The sequence below is a fragment of the Pseudoliparis swirei genome, chromosome 3 (assembly GCF_029220125.1).
Source record: "Pseudoliparis swirei isolate HS2019 ecotype Mariana Trench chromosome 3, NWPU_hadal_v1, whole genome shotgun sequence".
NCBI classification, from domain to species: Eukaryota; Metazoa; Chordata; class Actinopteri; order Perciformes; family Liparidae; genus Pseudoliparis; species Pseudoliparis swirei.
In genome coordinates, this window is record NC_079390.1 from 14589107 (window position 1) to 14606908 (window position 17802).

At 46.5% G+C, this 17802-nt stretch overlaps 1 protein-coding gene across 7 annotated transcripts in view; it reads left to right on the forward strand.

The window, feature by feature from the left end:
• auts2a (activator of transcription and developmental regulator AUTS2 a) overlaps positions 1 to 17802 on the forward strand; it is a 302294-nt gene that overhangs the window by 253740 nt on the left and 30752 nt on the right. The window lies entirely within an intron of this gene.

The following is a 17802-nucleotide window of genomic DNA, read 5'->3' on the forward strand; positions in this document are numbered from 1 at the left end:
TTGCAGTGATAAAACATAGAATCATCGTAAAAAAACATTGTAATGAATAAATATGGTGAGGGAAAACCCCCACAGAAGCTGTGCAACTTGTTAATTTGTGCAGATGAGTTCATCCTGTGGGAAATATGAAGAACATTTCATCCAAAAACAAAACAAAACGAAGCAGAAAACAAGCAAAGGAACAATAAAATCAAGATGACAAGCTCAGAAAACTGATTTACATGACTGAATGTGAAACCAGTCGAAATACTGCGAAAAGCTGTACGGCGGTATGAGTCCATAAAATCACAGAACTGGAACCGGTATAACTGCATGGGACACAGCCGTTATGTTATTGATGCTTTCAGTTACACATCAGTTTGGCAAGTCAACAAGTCCCGAATTAGAAAAAATTACAGTACTATGGTCCTCTGCTCCGTCCATTAGCAAAGGAAAGAAGGTATTGCCGTCCAACAATTCCTTGCAGGAGCCAAATTTATTACAATGCAACGCCCAAATGTGTCCGTTTATAGCACGTTTAATAGTTTCCAGTGAATTCTCCTTCACAACTCACCTCATGACATTTTCCATCGACGTAAAGGAACGCTGGTTATGAATTTTAATTTTTGTATTGAACCTCAGTGTGTGCCCCACTGGCTGACTCACGGCCGCCGCTCTTCACTGCGCTCATACGGCGGCTACAGGCCCACAGCCTGGTCGGGGAAGGGCACTACCCAGCCTCCAGTTCCCCCTCATGTCACAACTGTTAGTGCTGGCTCAGCAGTTCCATGTTGTGAACCGTGTGGAGACAATCCTACACATTCAGATATATACTCAGAATGTTGAACTCAGCACCTTTAACTCTACGTGACAAATGTTCTCCTTGCATTGTGATATTATACATTTTTGTAATGCGCCTCATTTCTCCCACAGCCGGAGTTGTAAGGCTCCCCTATTCACTCGGGCAACGATTATGAGTCTGTGGCTGTTTGCTCTGTATTCACTGGGAGTTTGAGGTCAAACATTTGATTTAGTTGGGGGCACACTGCCAGCTTTGTTCTTGTCTCTTCATGTGGGAGGCAGTCAACATCCTTCTTGCTCCTCCACGTCCAATTTCCTCCTCCCCGGGTCCGCCTCCTGTCAAGTGTCAGCAAAATGATCCCGAGTTAACAGTTGTTAGAAATGACACGGGAGCTTCCATCGATCAGCAGCCATGAATCATCAGTCGAACGGAGCGAGACGGGCCGACGGTGTGTTTCAGGAAGAAAAAGAAGAGCTGAGGGTCACAGCTCGGAGCAGGTGGGCTGCTGATGGGACCGGACGGGCTGTTGGAGCTACCTGGTTCTCATTAGTGTGTGTGTGTGTGTGTGTGTGTGTGTGTGTGTGTGTGTGTGTGTCTGTGATGGCTGGTTCTGCGGTAAATGATAGTTCAGTGTTATCTCATCACGTTGCAGACCAGCCATTTCTTTGTGGAAAAAAATGTCTTTGCTTTCTGCTTCCCTTCCATCACTGTGTCTCGTTGTGAGTGTGACAGCAGAGTGAAATGTTTCTACTCAAAGGCGCGCACACAAACACACAGACACTATACACAAAGGGATTATTGTTTTCACTTATTTTAGTTGAACAGACTTAAAGGGACAGTTTGTAGGATGTATTAACACCTAGTGGAGAGGACAGGGGCTGACACAACAAATGCAAATGACTATATATGTATATATATGTGGGGCTATATACGGCTTAGTCTAAGGTAACCAAAACACATCCAGAAAACATACTCATCAATAATATATTTCATTTCTGCAAATAGATCCGTCCCCCCTGTTTGCTGAACACATTTCATTTAAATGTGGTTATTTCTCATTGCCTTGTATTTATTCAAGTAGGAATCGTACATTCTCAAATCCCAGGTGGTCTTCATTGTGGAATCTACTGTTCCCATCTCTGCTCATAATGCGTACATTTATTTTTCCAGAGTGGTTCAAACGAAAGATGAGGTCAAGTGCAGAGAGCAGTCAATGTAATAAAGTCTGTATTCTCCTGGAAGGGCGCGGCTTGTCGACACTACAGGAGGATGTTGCATTAAGGAGTTGGAGAGCTAGAGTAAATGTAAATGGATCTTTACTTGTACAGCGCTTTTCTAGTCTGCCGACCACTCAAAGTGCTTTAACACTACATGACATCATTCACATCCATTCATACACTGATGGGAGGAGCCCCTGCTCATCAGGACTAACTAACATTCCCACACATTCACACACTGTAGGCGCAGCTACGGGAGCACTTTTGGGGTTAGTTTCATGCCCAAGGACACATCGACTTGGGCTAGCGGAGCCGGGGATCCAACTGCCGATCCTCTGATTGAAGGACGACCCTGCTCACCACTGAGCCACATTTGGATTGATGGAGGCAACAGAAGTCGAGATTGTGAAAGCCCAGATCCGTCCGAGGATCAGTGGTGAAGGCTGGAGCTGGAATTTTGTAAGCTGCAGGCAGAAGGCAGCAGTCACCTCCATCTCTATCTGAGTAACGCCAGCATGTGAAGACGCGGTGGCGGCGACACTCAAATGGACTCACACTATGCATGCTGCAAAAATGCACTACAATCGTGGTATGGTTTGGTTTCTGCGAGCTCTTTGTCTCACGATTGATTAGCTACCACTGTTTCATTTATATAGAAAACACTTAGAGTAGGATACCTGGTTGGTCACAGACTGCTCAGAGCATAGTATCACATAAGAAGTGCATACAGTAGAAGCACCGCTTATAAAAGATTGCGTTATATTTGGAATACCTAGTTCTTATGAACATGGACAGATTAAGCTGCATCTGACTGCAGACTTTCTGTCCCAGTGCTGGCAGAAAATCCCCAAATGTCCACAATATCCCACCTAGCTTGATACAGTTCCAGATGGACTTGTTCGCAAACACCCAAAGGTGGTAACACAAGTCCAATAGTGGTGGTCTGCCCCCCTCAGCCTGTTTTGCTCATGGCGGAAATACTCAAAATGCTCTCTCTCGCTCTCTCGCTCTCTCGCTCTCCGTCCGTCTCTGATGAAGGTCTCATCAGGGGGGTTACTCAGACACTGAGGGAGCAGTTTCATTTCCCCCTCATTACAGCAGGCACTGGAGACTCACCAGGCTTCAAAGCTGCTTGATTGCATTATCAGGCATTTGGTGTAACGGGCATAATCTATGCCATGTGACAGGGGAGCCGGGCCAATGTTACAGCACTGGGCTGGATGGAGGGAGAGAGAACCTGGATATCAGGCCAGGGATTGATTCACATGGGTTAATTTTTTTCTGGTCTTGTAGATAAAGTGCTCCCAAGTGGCTATACAATCACTTAATGTAAATTGTCTAACATAGGTATTCTATCATTCCTATTGTATTATAATATGAGGTTATATACAAGCGTCTGTGAATAACTTTTCTCACCATTCGGAGTAATTGGTACAAGTCATCTAAAGTAAGCCGCTGGTCTCATCCTGCAATGCTTCATTTGTTATGTCGGTGCTTTCAAAGGTCAAACACGAGCAATCTCTGTTTATCACGTCGACAATCATTATCAAGATTGGCCTCGGATAAAGAGCTGTAAAGGAATTGTAATTATCACCATTTTAGAAACGGTAATTATGGGCATCATTAGCATCCATCATTATGTTTAAGTGGGGCCACGGTCCACTACCCGGGTGTTCATCCTGCACTTTTTTATCTGCTCTCTCCCATCGCTTCCTCCGTGTGTTGAGAGGGAACATCAGAGGACGTTTTTGGAATCGGGGCGAATCGTCTACGTTTTCCCAAAAGGGCCGACAGCTCCCTCATTCATTTTTAACCAGGCCTCACAAAAGGCTTCGCCCTGCTCTGGTTCAAGTCAGATGAGAAGTAGAGATCCCAGATGTTGATGCTAGATTTTGAGCATTTTTCTTCCTCCGTCAGCCAAGTATAAAAAGGTATGGACAGTATGTGAATGTGTGCAATGCGGGTTGAAGGACAGTTCACAGCTCGTCTAAGGGAGCCAAAGACGCAGAGATTAACTGAAATGAAAGAGAACTGAAAGTAGGTTACTTTTAACAATCCCTACTAATAGACATCCACCTGGTATTTTTACTTTTCTCCAGGCGCTGCACAGCTTCAACTGCAAGCCGGCTAATATTTGTATTCAGCATTGTAACGTTGAATCGTGCACAACTTCTAAGCCACAGTCTTCCTGTGGATGAATTAGTAATGCTAAAAGATTCCATTTCGTCTCTCTAAATGCTGTGTGCAGCCCTCAACCTGGTTAATATAAGAAGCCACTCAATTTTTCATGCACACGCCAAGTGTAGCCTTCAATTTAACATGCGCTTTTACTCCTGGGAGGGCTACATTTATTTTTAATGTCGAGGTACATGGTGTTTTCAGAGTAACCCGTTAAAAGTGCATCAGCAATATGCAGAGCAAATCACATTCAATGTTTTTGGGGTAGAGGAACAAAGCAACACCACAGCAAAGAGGAGCGAAACCAATATGTTGTTTTGACACATCTGTCACCTCGGGGGTCTCGGGAGGACACCTCCCACAGGCGGTGACGGTGTTTGTGTGTGTGTGTGTGAGGGGCGGAGGGGTCTGTGTGTGTTCGATGGTGTGATTAATTGCGAATCACACGTGTCGGTTGTGTACATTTCCACCGCTAATGCAGATCTCCAGCGTATGGCTCCAAATAGAAAAACATGCGGGTTGTCATGTATGTGCTGTGAGCCCCTCGTGTGTGAAGTCATCGGCAGTGTCAGGTGCTATTGTGCCCGCGGTGTTAGAGGATGACAGGTGTTCGCAGGCCTCCCTGGCCCCGTTAGAGCCCCTTGCAGAGCAGAGGCTTTAGTGGAGTCAGAGCCTGGACTCCATCGAGCATGACTAAAAGACGCTCCTCTAATATCCCTGGTCAGAGAGTCAGTGAACCCACACCCAATGACTTCCTCGGGGCCAGACGACCAACCGGCCATTGTTATCTCGGAACAATTTGGCCACCAGAGCAGATTAATGAGGGGCGCACAGCCAGGGCTGCCCCTACTCACAATTCCATTCAGAAAACCTTATTGGGTCCAAGTTTGCAAACAGGTTTTCGTGGAGATGCGAAAATAAAAGACATCGTAAAAACGGGAGGTCGATGCCCAGTAAAAAGGTTTGTAATAACGGTGTGTCTGGCCGCGTGGAAGCGTCGATGCAGTCAGACGTGTGGGTAGATCCGTTAGCTGTTAGCCAAACACGTTTTCCTTTTCGACATACAGTCCATGAAGTGTTTCCTCGGTGTGTTTCCGCCGTATTGTTCATTCAATTCAATTCAATTCAGTTTATTTGTATAGCCCAATTTCACAAATTACAAATTTGTCTCGGAGTGCTTTACAATCTGTACACATAGACATCCCTGCCCCAAAACCTCACATCGGATCAGGAAAAACTCCCAAATAACCCTTCAGAGGGAAAAAAGGGAAGAAACCTTCAGGAGAGCAACAGAGGAGGATCCCTCTCCAGGATGGACAGGTGCAATAGATGTCATGTGTACAGAAGGACAGATTTAGAGTTTAAATACATGCAATGAATATGACAGAGTGTATGAATAGTTCATAGTAGGCTTATTCCATGATGGAGACCTCCACGATCCATCAGGCAGATGGAGGTAGAGAGGAGGAGTGGGCGGAGTCTCAACAGTGGGCGGAGTCTCAACAGGACAGTGGAGTAGTCGGTAGCAGGAATTCCACGACCCAGACCTCGATGATCCATCAGGCAGATAGGATCTATGCCGTCTCATAGGGTCCGATGACCCCATGAGACGTGAAGTCAAAAGGACTCCGGGGAGAAAGCAGAGTTAGTAACGTGTGATTGAGAGATGAAAATTCATCCCTAAGGAGAGAAAAAAAAAAGAGGAGATAGGTGCTCAGTGCATCCTAAACGTCCCCCAGCAGCTATAAGCCTATAGCAGCATATCAAGGGGCTGGACCAGGTGAACCTGATTCAGCCCTAACTATAAGCTCTGTCAAAGAGGAAAGTCTTAAGTCTACTCTTAAACGAGGTGACTGTGTCTGCCTCCCGGACTGAAGGTGGAAGCTGGTTCCATAAAAGAGGAGCTTGATAACTAAAGGCTCTGGCTCCCATTCTACTTTTTAAGACTCTAGGAACTACAAGTAGTCCCGCATTTAGTGAGCGCAGCTCTCTAGTGGGGCAATATGGTACTACAAGCTCCTTAAGATATGATGGTGCATCACCAATCAAGGCTTTGTACGTTAAGAGAAGAATTTTAAAAGTGATTCTTGATTTTACAAGGAGCCAGTGCAGAGAAGCTAGTGCAGGAGTGATGTGATCTATTTTCATTCAACCCTTCATCAAGCTGAATGAAAAACACTGTAATACAACAAACTGTTTATCCGCATGTCAGTGGACCGAGCAAGCGTGCGTGCGTGTGTGTGTATAGGTGTGTGTGTAGGTGTGTGTGTGTGTGTAGGGTTTTTTACCTATGTACTCAGGCATGTGAGAAGGGGTCAGATGTCTGTGTGTGTGTGTGTGTGTGTGTGTGTGGTGTTGCAGCTTTTTCTCTGGATAAGCAGCCCAGCCTGTCCCTGTTGCCAGTGTAAATCCTTTTACTGGCGGTGCGTGTTTGTGCGTGTGTGGCGGCGAGAGAGGAAGCGTGACAGACAGCAAGCCGCCCCAGATCATCTCGCTGAAGCTTGGTGTTGGTAAACACTACATGATAAGCCCCGGCAGAGACAGGCCCTGATGATTGGGCTTAGCGCTGCCTGTTGACTGGGTGGCCCTTCGCAGTGATGGCCCTGTGCACACTGTCAGTACTTCATGCTTCTGCTGGTATCAATTTAACAGCAAAACTAAACTCAGTCTCACACACACACACACTTACAGAGAGAGAACACACTCTATCTGCGCCCTGGGAGCCTGGGTCCACTCACATAACCCCATAATGAATGTGCAGTTGTCAGGCGGCCAGCAGGGCCGCCACACAATGTGCACATTTAGGACCCGGAGCCTCGCGGCGGCGCAGAGTTTGTGGAGGAAAAACGTGGAATGTGTCCCGCGGGCAGAAGCAGGGCGCTCTCAAAGACATCTCTATTACAAGCAGACAAGCGGGGCCTTATGTCATGGTCACCAGCCTCGGAGATACAAACTGGTGCCCCGCGCCATGCCAGCACGCGCCCTCCTGGAAATCTACTGGCCACACTGCTGGAGACACGTTCACAAGCGCTGATCTGGCAACCGGGGTTGTTCCCTGCGAGAGCCGAGTGCTTCAGCGCCATGAAGAGTGCGTCTTTGTGATGCCTGTGACGATAATGAACAGAAATAAGGGTGCTGCAAGCTGTGTTGTTCTTCCTTTTGATTCCTTTGTTCTGTTTCATCTTGTAAAGTCTTATGTCGAACCTGGTTTGCGTTAACCGGTGCTGGGTAGCGGCGGCATGATCGAGTGCCCAACATGACAGGGCTGCCTCCAGCCGCTGAACTGGTATCGATGGTGACGGATAAAGAGCCCTGTGATCTGTGAAGCACCAGGCACTGGCGTTGATTACCATCCCTGCTGATAACGCCGCATGCTAATCATTGTCAACATTGTGTTGTGGCTTTGACACACTTAGGCTTATCTGTAATTGGTATAATTGTTACGAGCGTTTAACGAGATCGTCTTCCAGATATGGAAGTGCCAAAGGGGCCCGGGTATGGGAGAGGCTCCCTCAGATCTGCCTCGCTGATGGGGGCATTAGATCGACACTAACTCCTCTCGCTGTGCTTTTAATGAAAGGCATCCACAAGCCAGAGCGCACATCTGATAAAAGGGGCTTGAGATGAGGGTCATGAAATATTTAAATATACAGGGCTTCAAAGCGGAAGAGGCCTCCGGGTTTTTGTCAACAGACAGACCCCCCCGCGGCCCCGCCGTGGCCCCAGTCTCTGGCCCTCAACCAGCTTCACATGTGGGTCACAAACCATCAGTGCGCTTATCGGCTGTACGGACCACGCCAGGGGAAGGTGGAGGGGATTCACAGATGAAATCGCTCCCGTCTCCATGGACGTGCACATTCAGTCTTTCTGTGCGTCCTCGTGCTCCACGGAGGGGAGCAGAGAGGTGACGAGGTCAGGGAGGATTTCCCAGCGCTGTCTCTGACATGTTAAAACACTCAGATCCTCACGACACATGTGATCACACACACAACCCCCTCCGACTGCAAGCATGAGGCCTCCACTATCACCTACTAGCGGGTATGAAAGGCTCCTAGCATTCAGGTTTTTTTTTAGAGCGAGAGCCATTTTTGAGGACCTCTTCAGGGGACCCAGCACGGATCACCTGTCAGCCAACAAACAATCAGCAGATCAGCTCTCGTGTTCCCCTTGTGTTTTTTTTGGTCTCAAAGGGGCCTAAACTGCCCATTTCTCTCCCTCCCGTCCTTCTCCCACCCCCCAGCAGGGAGGCCACTGTAGACAGAACAACGACCTTATTTAGCTCAAGCCCTGCAAAATGCAATTAGAAACCCCTCAATGGCCAGCGGGGTTCTGGGATGAAATGGAGGGAGAGAGAAGGACAGCGACAGAAAGGGGGAGGAAGCAAAGGGAAGGCTGGGGGAGGGAGGGCGGGCAGAGACCTCCCTGCTGTCTGTCACCCTGCTGGCTTTTGATGTCGGTGGCCAATCTGGTGTCCCCCCAGAGAGCCTATCATGAGGCCCCACTCCGGAGCTGTTGAGCAGGGCGAGAGCCTTGGAGAGGCTTGTTTGAGTGGAGTGCGGGGGGGGGGGGGGTGCGGGTGGATGACTGGGCTGTCTCCGGCGGTGCCTGACAGAATGGCCTTGACGGAGCGTTTCAGAGGCCTAATCCCTCGGACCATGCTCCTCCAGCCGGGCAAATCACTCGGGGTGTCTGCAGAGGGTCAGACAGGTTTTAATACAACGCCTTAGTGGTGATTTCCTCAGTGCTTTCCTGGAGTCCTTCCTTTTTAAATCACACAGCAGGCTGGTTCTCTCCCCTCCTTTTCATCCCCACTGCCTCCCTGTTTGGCTCCTTCCCCCTCCCCGTCTCGTCTGTCTCGCCACATCTCCTCCTGTTTAGTCTTTCTCTCCCGCTCTCTTCCTCTCCAGTTCCTCCTCCTTTATCTCCTTGCCTCCCCGTGTCTCCTCGCTCCCATCGCGCCACTGAGAAGAAAGAAACAAAAAGGGAAAGTATTATCCCTGCCAGCACAGTTGCTCTTGCTTAGTATTAAGTCGAGGCCTCGCTGGGGGGCTCCAGTGCCAACGGTGCTTTGGTTGTAGATGTCTGCTGGGTCTCCACAAATATAAAGACATGCAGATTAGGGAGAAAAATTAAAGCTGGGGGTTCGTCATGCAGCGGGTTATCTGTCGAGAATGTTTTGTCTGTCTGGGATATGGCTCGACTGTAATGCTTCAGAGGAAAAATTGGGGTCAAATTAAAAGCAGCTGATAATCCTTTTTTGTCATCGGGATCAAATGCCACGACGGGCTTGATGAGGTTGTAATAAATAAGCCTATCAATGGATTTGTATGACAAGCAGCACTGAGTCTTGTTTATATGGACACTGTCGTCATGCAGAGATGAAAGTGAGGGTCACAAAGCAAAATATACAGCACATTGAAATTCAGATTTTCCTGTCACATGCCTGGTCCAAAAGCAACAATTCTTTTCCTCTGCTTATTTAATATCTATGTAAACACTGAGTGACAGCACTTTGAATACGGACACAGATTTGGGCCTTTTAAAACAATTTGATTTGGGAATTTGAAATTACACCAACATTAAAGGAACATGTTAAAGTGTGTGTGTGTGTGTGTGTGTGTGTGTGTGTGTGTGTGTGTGTGTGTGTGTGTGTGTGTGTGTGTGTGTGTGTGTGTGTGTGTGTGTGTGTGTGTGTGTGTGTGTGTGTGTGTGTGCGCATGCGAGTGTATGTTCTGAGGCGGGGCTTACATATGCTCCTTTCTGTGAGAAGGGGAGTAATTGACTGGTCTGAAATTATCCACGGCATCACAGCCCCCATTCTACAGCCATTTCTGTAATTTAGGCAAAAGGGTCTCCCATTTCTCTCGTGACTGGGCAGAGGATTGTTGAGAGGTGTGTGCGTGTGTGCGTGTGTGCGTGTGTGTGTGTGTGTGTGTGTGTGTGTGTGTGTGTGTGTGTGTGTGATGGAGGGGGTTGCATTAGGGATGTAACTGAAGCATTTGAGGCAGGGAAGGTTAAACCAATTCTCTTGCCTGCATTGTTTTCCACAGTGAGTCCTCAGTGAGACTGATGGCCAGTGACGTAGATTTGTTCCCGCTGACAGGCCAGTTCTTTATGCGCGCCGCGATGTCAACTGGATCTGATTATTGCCTACCAGATCCAGATAATGTCTGCTATTGATCAGGCCATTTATTTTGAACTCCTACGGCCCGGCCTGCTTTCAGAGACCACAGGGAGATAAGCAGATGACATTGTCTCTCCAGGCTTTTAACAACCGGAAGAAATACTTTTTCTGCTGTGTTCCCGGCTGGCATGTGATGTGAGTTTCATATCACTCGGCTCAGGAAGCTTCATTATATCATAAAGGGTCTGCTTTTAGAGTTATCGTCATCGGATCCGATAAGCGCTTTCAGCCCTGTGTCTGTCAATCTTCCTAAATGTTCCCAGAATGGAGTGCTGCAGGCATTAGTCCAAATATCCCTTGTCTCAAAGTCTTGGATTTCTCTTGACTTTTTGTGTAGATGCCTGAAATAAGGTGATTAAAGCAAGCTTTAGTGGGTTTTAATGTCTTCAGCAACATACAAAATACGTCAGTAAAGCCCATGTGAATTTGTAAGCTTTTACTAACAAGTGACTAAATGAGACCACAGAACACCATCACACTGTCATGTCCACCTTCACAGACTCGGTGTGTATACTCGCGCTCATATAGCCGTGGTGGAGTTTGTTTATAGCGGATAACTTATTTTTAACTTTGATTGCATTCACGCTTCAAAAATCATAAATGTTCCTACACATTTGTTTGCCACAGAGCTTATTTTGCGCACTAATCCAAAATCCAAGAGGAAAAGCCCTTTGGCTTCTTGTTGAGGGAACCAGTGTCATGCTAACTTTATACAGAAAACAGGCATCTCGGCAGCCCTCTATGCCAACCGCATCCTGTGTGCAAAGCCCTGTTTGAAATAAGTGGGCAAAGACATAGAAAGTAGAGATTAATTTTTTGGCATTGTCATCTACAGGTTAAATATTGAAAAGCATGTCTGTGGCGATGCTGATCCTGAAATCGCTCTTTCTTTGTCAGGATATTTGATTGATGCAGTTTAAGAGAAAACACTGTCAGCTCTTCCAAAGGCTTTTTCCACTTTTGGCATGCCGTGGTGTCCCAGTTTGTGTAAAGGTTTTTAATGCTGGGTACATTTGTCTTTGTGCTTGTTTGCATGCACAGCCGTGTGTCATCCCCACATTAATACTAGCAATGAGTGACAGATTAATTTATGTCTGGCTACATGTCTGAGGAATTGGGAAGAAAGGGCCTGTCTGTGCTGCTTGTCGGGAGGGGGTAGAGATTAGAGCCAGTTGTCATTGACAACCCAGTGCAGGCTCGGAGAGATAAGGTTGGATGTAATGACTGTAAAAAAAAAACGAATATAGAAATACAATTAATTTCAAAAAAACATCCTCCCTCCACCCTCGAAAGGCTGGGAGAAAAAGAGATTTTGGTGTTTCCAAGTGTGTGGGTTTATGTGTTTGCGCGATTAGAAATATTTCACAGTTCTTAGATTGCACCGCAACATTTGGACATTTCAGATATTAAGCTACACGGAGGGTGGGATCTAATCCCGGACCCTTCCTCTGAGGACAATGGATTTATTTTGCTAATCCATGTTAAAAAAAAGGTTTTATTTTCTTTGAACTGTGTTTTTTTAACAAGCATTATCTTGTGAATTCCAATAGTGAGATTATTGTGTGTACATGACCACTGGAACACAATGAAACATGCCTGTCATTATGTTTTACGGCCACACTCCAGTACAGCTGGTGGCGGTTGCATTTCGAGTTGGTGTCCAGAATAAATTGACCAAAGTTGTTACCCACATTTACAGAATTTGTTTTGCAAGGAATACAATGAAAGGCAAATGGTGTTGAACTCCTGGAACAACATTATCATGAACGAACTGTGCACGTATGCAAGGCCTCTCAGTTGTCGTATGAATGCAACGACATCCAAAGTGCAGATTTGATACAAGCTCATAGGGATGAGTGGTCGTCCCGTAACCACAAGGTAGCCGGTTCGATCCCCGCTCTCCCCATAGTTGCCTGTTGAAGTGTCCTTGAGCATGACAGTGAAGCACCAGTTGCTCCCCAGGTGCTTCACTGCAGCCCACTGCTCCTTAACAACTAAGGATGGGTCAAATGCAGAGAAGAGTCTCCTCACAAGGATCAATAAAGGATATATTATATTCTTTAGCGAGTCAGAAAATGTCGGACAGACATAACTTATTGTAAGAAACACTAACGGCGTGGAAATTTGGATCAGCGGGTCAGTCAACATTAATGGTCCCCAGAAGATGAATGTTGAGTTGATAATTTCCTGTATCCATACCGGATGGATTTCCATGACATTTAATACAGATATTGGTGGTCCTCAGGGGCCGGTATTTCAAAACTTGTAATCCAGATCAGAATGATCCGGATAACCAAATCCCCCTTTCCTCAGCCACGGATCAACCTGATCCATCCCGGTATTTCAAAACGTTGCGGGATTGGATCAGAGTGATCCTGATATCGGCAGATTGGGATTTCCAAATCCGTCCCCGCCCCCTGGATCAGACAGGAAACCGGAAACGGAGCGAACATTTTACGGAAAAAAGGAGAAGCTGGCACGAGTGTTGTCTCTAAATCTAAGTATAATATTGGTCAGTGTTGATGCGTCCTAAAACGAGATGAAAGGCAATCACTATATTGAGTTAACAAATTACGTAAATCCGCACAAAGTTGAAAGAATAGCTCGGCGAAGTCAAATAAAGCCGAGTTTGCGCTAACGCTGCTCCATTGACTTCTGTGTTTAGGAGCTAACAAGCTAGTAAAGAGGCTAGTGTCTGTATGTCGCGGTCCACATTTGAATGCATTTACTCGCAATGCATTGTGTGTAGATTTTAAAATGTGTTGTACATATCTCCGATGTGAGGTCCTCGGACAGGGATGTCTGTGTGCAGTTTGTAAAGCCCTCTGAGGCAAATGTGTAATTTGTGATAATGGGCTACACAAAATAAACTCAATTAAATTGCATTTTTAGGAAACAGTTGTCAACAAAAGAGATAAAACCTTAATATGCGTTTTCTTTATAGATGTTTGTGGAAAGAGAAGACAGCCAGTTAACACAGAGCTGCTCCAAATGCCAAAACCGTTTAAGCTTTGGCTATGAACATTAAGTGTGTGTGCTGAATGCATGTTAATAAATACATTTGACTGATTTTCAACCAATACGTTGTATTATTTTTTTTACTTCAATTTTTCACTGTTTTCTGAAAAAGAAAGGAACGTGCAAAGAAAATAAACATTGATCAAACAGCAGTCTAGCTATATCTGTATCAAACAATGAACTTTGGAGCAGTTACACTTCGGATGGTCCAACCTTTTCATGTAATCTTCCTCAAATCCACCTCTGAGGTGGGATCAGGATAATCCTGATTTTTAGGATCAAACTGATCTAGATTTCCCACCAAAGTTTTGAAATACTCAACAGCAGTGTTTAATCCAGATAAAAGGCAGGATTGGATTACCAAATCCGAATCTGAATCTTCAGGATCAGATTTGCTTTGAAATACCCGTTTTTGGGATCTGATCAGGTTTTAATCCAATCCAGGAGGATTAATCCTGGTGGATCATTTTGAAATACCGGCCCCTGGTGATCCTCTGAAATGTAATCTTCCGCCACCTTGAGGTTCACGTTTGTGGTTTCGGGATTACAGGGTGAAGAGCCGTGACATTTGGTCCACACATTCATGGTCGTCCCTTTACGTGCTCAGGAGTATTTGATTCTCACAAAGATGTCACCGAGAGAGAAAACTGTCTCTGAAGTACTCCGCCCACCTGAGATGACTGCTGTTCGACACTCATGACGACTCTGTTCAATGTCATCGAGCAAAGTCTTTTCCATTTCCTGGCCTCTGCATCCAATCCTATTCTTTGAATCATGAGATCTTTTTTTCCAGTCCTTGGAAAGCAAAGGCCGGGCCCTGAGTCGACAGGCAAACGTAATAAAAGCTTTTAACATATTACGTTGCCAGCACTCATGTTACACTTATCTGTAATATTTTAAACAAGGGCAGATTTGGCATGATGGCAGGAAGGCTCATAAAGGCGAGCCGGTCCCCTGGGATTGTAATCTAGGAGAGAGTTCCTGTCAAATTAAACCATGGTTGTGGGGGGGGGAAACAGGCCTCTGGTTTCTTTGAAGTGGAGAATCAGCATCCAAAAAAAAGGAATAAAAGATGACAAAACGTCAATGTGAAGCTGATGGTCTATAGACAGAATGTGCGTGCCCAGACAGCAATTACTGAGATACATAGCATACATAGAGACATTGTGTTTGATCTCAGCGCTTCATGCTCTCCCACAGGCAATGCTTTTTTATTATTATATGAAACTGTGCAGGGTTCTCATTTTGTATGTGTGTTCATCTCTGCTGTCATTTCATTTGAATTAAAAATAATGTGCAGTGAGAGATCTGGATGGCGATTGCTTGGCAGCGTGGCTGTAATCACAGACTTGTGGTCGCTCTCAAATCTGATAATGGGCATTTAAAATGGAGAACACGGCTGCTTGAGCACAGGCCCGTGAAAAAACGACTGGGAGCCATTTTCTGCCGATTGCAGACGTATAAATACATATCTTGAAGCCGGCCATGTCATCCTTTTGAAGCCAAACCACGATACGCTCTTGATGCTTCATCGCAAAAAACGCTTCAAACACAAGAATCCCTCTCATCTATTTACATGTAACCACAGTTAGTACATTTGCAACTAATTTTAGATGAGATTTACTGCATTTGCGTTTGCATGTCGCTGTCGAGCATGTCAAAGATGTGTTCCCACAGCCTATGAGCAGCCGTAAGCCAGAGGCGTAATTACTTCACTGGTTGAAGTTGCTCAATGGCCAGTGCATAGATACAAGGCGGCATCGAAAGAAACCTGGAACTTGATGAACACATGGCCACGCAGGCTGCTGGGTCTCCCAAGCCCTTTTTAGACCACAGCCTTTGTCCTCTGTAACTGAACCCAGTGGCTGGACTTTAAGCGGCACCTGAGAATACATCCCTCACACCCCCTGATGGAATTTCACGTTTTTGTTTTTTAAACCTGTGTACCCTTGAACAGCTCTGCCAAGCCCATTGTAACTCCATATGGATAAACACTTTCCTGCTAAATGTAAACTCCTCCGTTTAACCAGCCCCAGCATCTGACTGTGGTTTGGAGAAAAGTGCTGTGTGGATGTGAGGATTTGTTTTGCCTGCCTGAATCTCAGACAACTGTATCTCACATTTCCCATGACTTCATGTTTGTATGGCCGGTCGCAGCCAGCCAGCCAGTGCACCCTCGGTCTCCGTTACCGAGGGACGGATTAGCATCTCAGCTATGAGCTAAGTCTGTTTTCTGCTCTGTGGTTGCTTGGGCTGAACTGGCAGCGAGAGACTTTGCAGTGTGACTCTATTGTACACACACTGACCTCCCAGCCAGCGGGGTTAATGCTCATTAGACTATAGAACGCTCAGGGTCTGCGCTCAAGAGGATTTTTTCAGTAATGTCCGGCATTGGATCAGGATTCGCCCAGTGAGATGAACCGAGGCAAAGAAGGATAAGTGCCGTTGCTTCTCGGGTCAATGTTACTTTCAGGCAGTGTGAATCCTAACAGGATAGTGCCCCATTTTAAATCACTGTGATCCTTTTTTAAATACACGCTCTATGGCATCAATACTTGGAAGCGACTAGGAGGTAGTCCCTTGGAGCAAGACGCTGAACTCTGCCAGCTCCAGCAAGTCTTGGCTTTTTTTGTGACCCTGGGTGGGCAGGCTTAAGAAAAATACCTCCAGGGCTTTGGTTAACAAAATTATAAACATGGTAGTCGTGATTTATGTCTGCAGTGTCAGTAGCTTGTTAGGTTTTTGGTCCGTCAGGGTGGGCTGGGGAGAGCTCAAATTGAAGGCTGAATGATCCAACGCTGTTCTATTAGCAGCTGACCTCCCTTCAGGACAGTGGGGTGGGAGTCAATCCAACAGGAAGACCAGCCTGTGGGCTGCAAGGAGGTGCATGCTGCTCATAAAGGAGCGTTTTGTTTTTCCTCCCCTCACGGTAGCAGCACCCAACTGGGGAATTCATTAGGGGCTGACATCATCTCACTCACTACAGTGAGAGAAAGAATATCTCTCTCTCGCTGGCTGTCTCCTTATCTAGCTCTGGTGCGCTGCCGCCTCTCCTATTGCGGGCCATTTACGCAAAAGGTAAAAGCGCGGATGTGCGCCTCTGCAATCGAGCTGCCCGCTTTCCAGAAGCCCCCCCAAAACACGCGTGTGTTTGTCTTCTGGAGGCTGAGGTTGAAACCAAGTCCGCCTGGAAATCAGGAAGTGGGAGGACCCGACCCCGAAGGCAGCAGCACTCTGGCAGTCAGTCGCTGGATGAATGGGAGTTTGTCTGGTTCTTGGTAGCGGATGGGGAGAGGCTCTTGTGCGCCCACGACCGGGATCCGTCAAGACAGCGCGGGCACACAGCAGCGGCGGCGGGCTTTGGCGGTGTGAAGTTGTGCTCTCCGCTTGTGTGATTTGGCTGCGGCTCGGTCTCTCCAGAGGGGAACCGGCCGTGCGCTTTGTTGGATTGGTTTGCGCCGTCGGACGCAGCCCCTCTCGCTCTGCGCACCGACTCACACTCCATCCCGGATCCTGTTGGCTACCTCTCACGGATATTCCCAACAGGAGAATATATATACGTTAGAAATCACATTGTGTCCCGAGGAAGGAAAGAAAGGTGGATCAAGGGATATTTTTTTTTTCTCTCTCGCTTGTCGCCTTAGTGCTGTTGCAGAAGCTCTCCGTGGCGATCAAGACACATGGTTCCCTTTGTCCAAAAGGCGCAGTAGCTTTGTGAACGGCTTTGGATTTTTTTTTTTTTTTTTCCTCCTTTTTCTTGGAAAGGTTTCTTCTCTTTCCGCATGGCTTTCCTCGTTCTAACCGGAGTAGACTTCGCCGCCTCTTGTGTGGATTATATTATTTGAAAAGCAGAATGTGAAACGAGGCCATATTTACCAGACCAGAAAGTAATATCTCGCTAACCTTGCCACATCAAAGGTATGCGCGCTGGCTCCGAGCCGTTTAAAATCTCAGATTGCATTGTACGTGTGTGTGTGTGTGTGTGTGTGTGTGTGTGTGTGTGTGTGTGTGTGTGTGTGTGTGTGTGTGTGTGTGTGCGTGTGTGTGTGCGTGCGTGTGCGTGTTTGCGCGCGCGTTCGTGCGTGTGAGGCTCTCAGTGGATTCTTTTTCTTCTTCTTCCTCTTCATGGTAACTCATTTTCATGTCACCGCTTGTGCTGTCATTTATTCAGCAGCGTTCCTTGTTTACGTCCTGTCAGTGTTAAATAAGTGAGTGACAAGCACTAAAACAGCATTCATTCAGTACTTTCCCCCTCATTTTCCTTTTATTATTACAATACTTCGCTCCTGCAGCGTCAACCCCAGACATCAGGGGGATATTGCGTGAGCTGTCACTGGACGCCAAATTTTAATATTCAGTCATTATATCACACAAAAATACAGCCCTGCTGAGGCCTGAACATCATATTTAGTTGTACATAATTT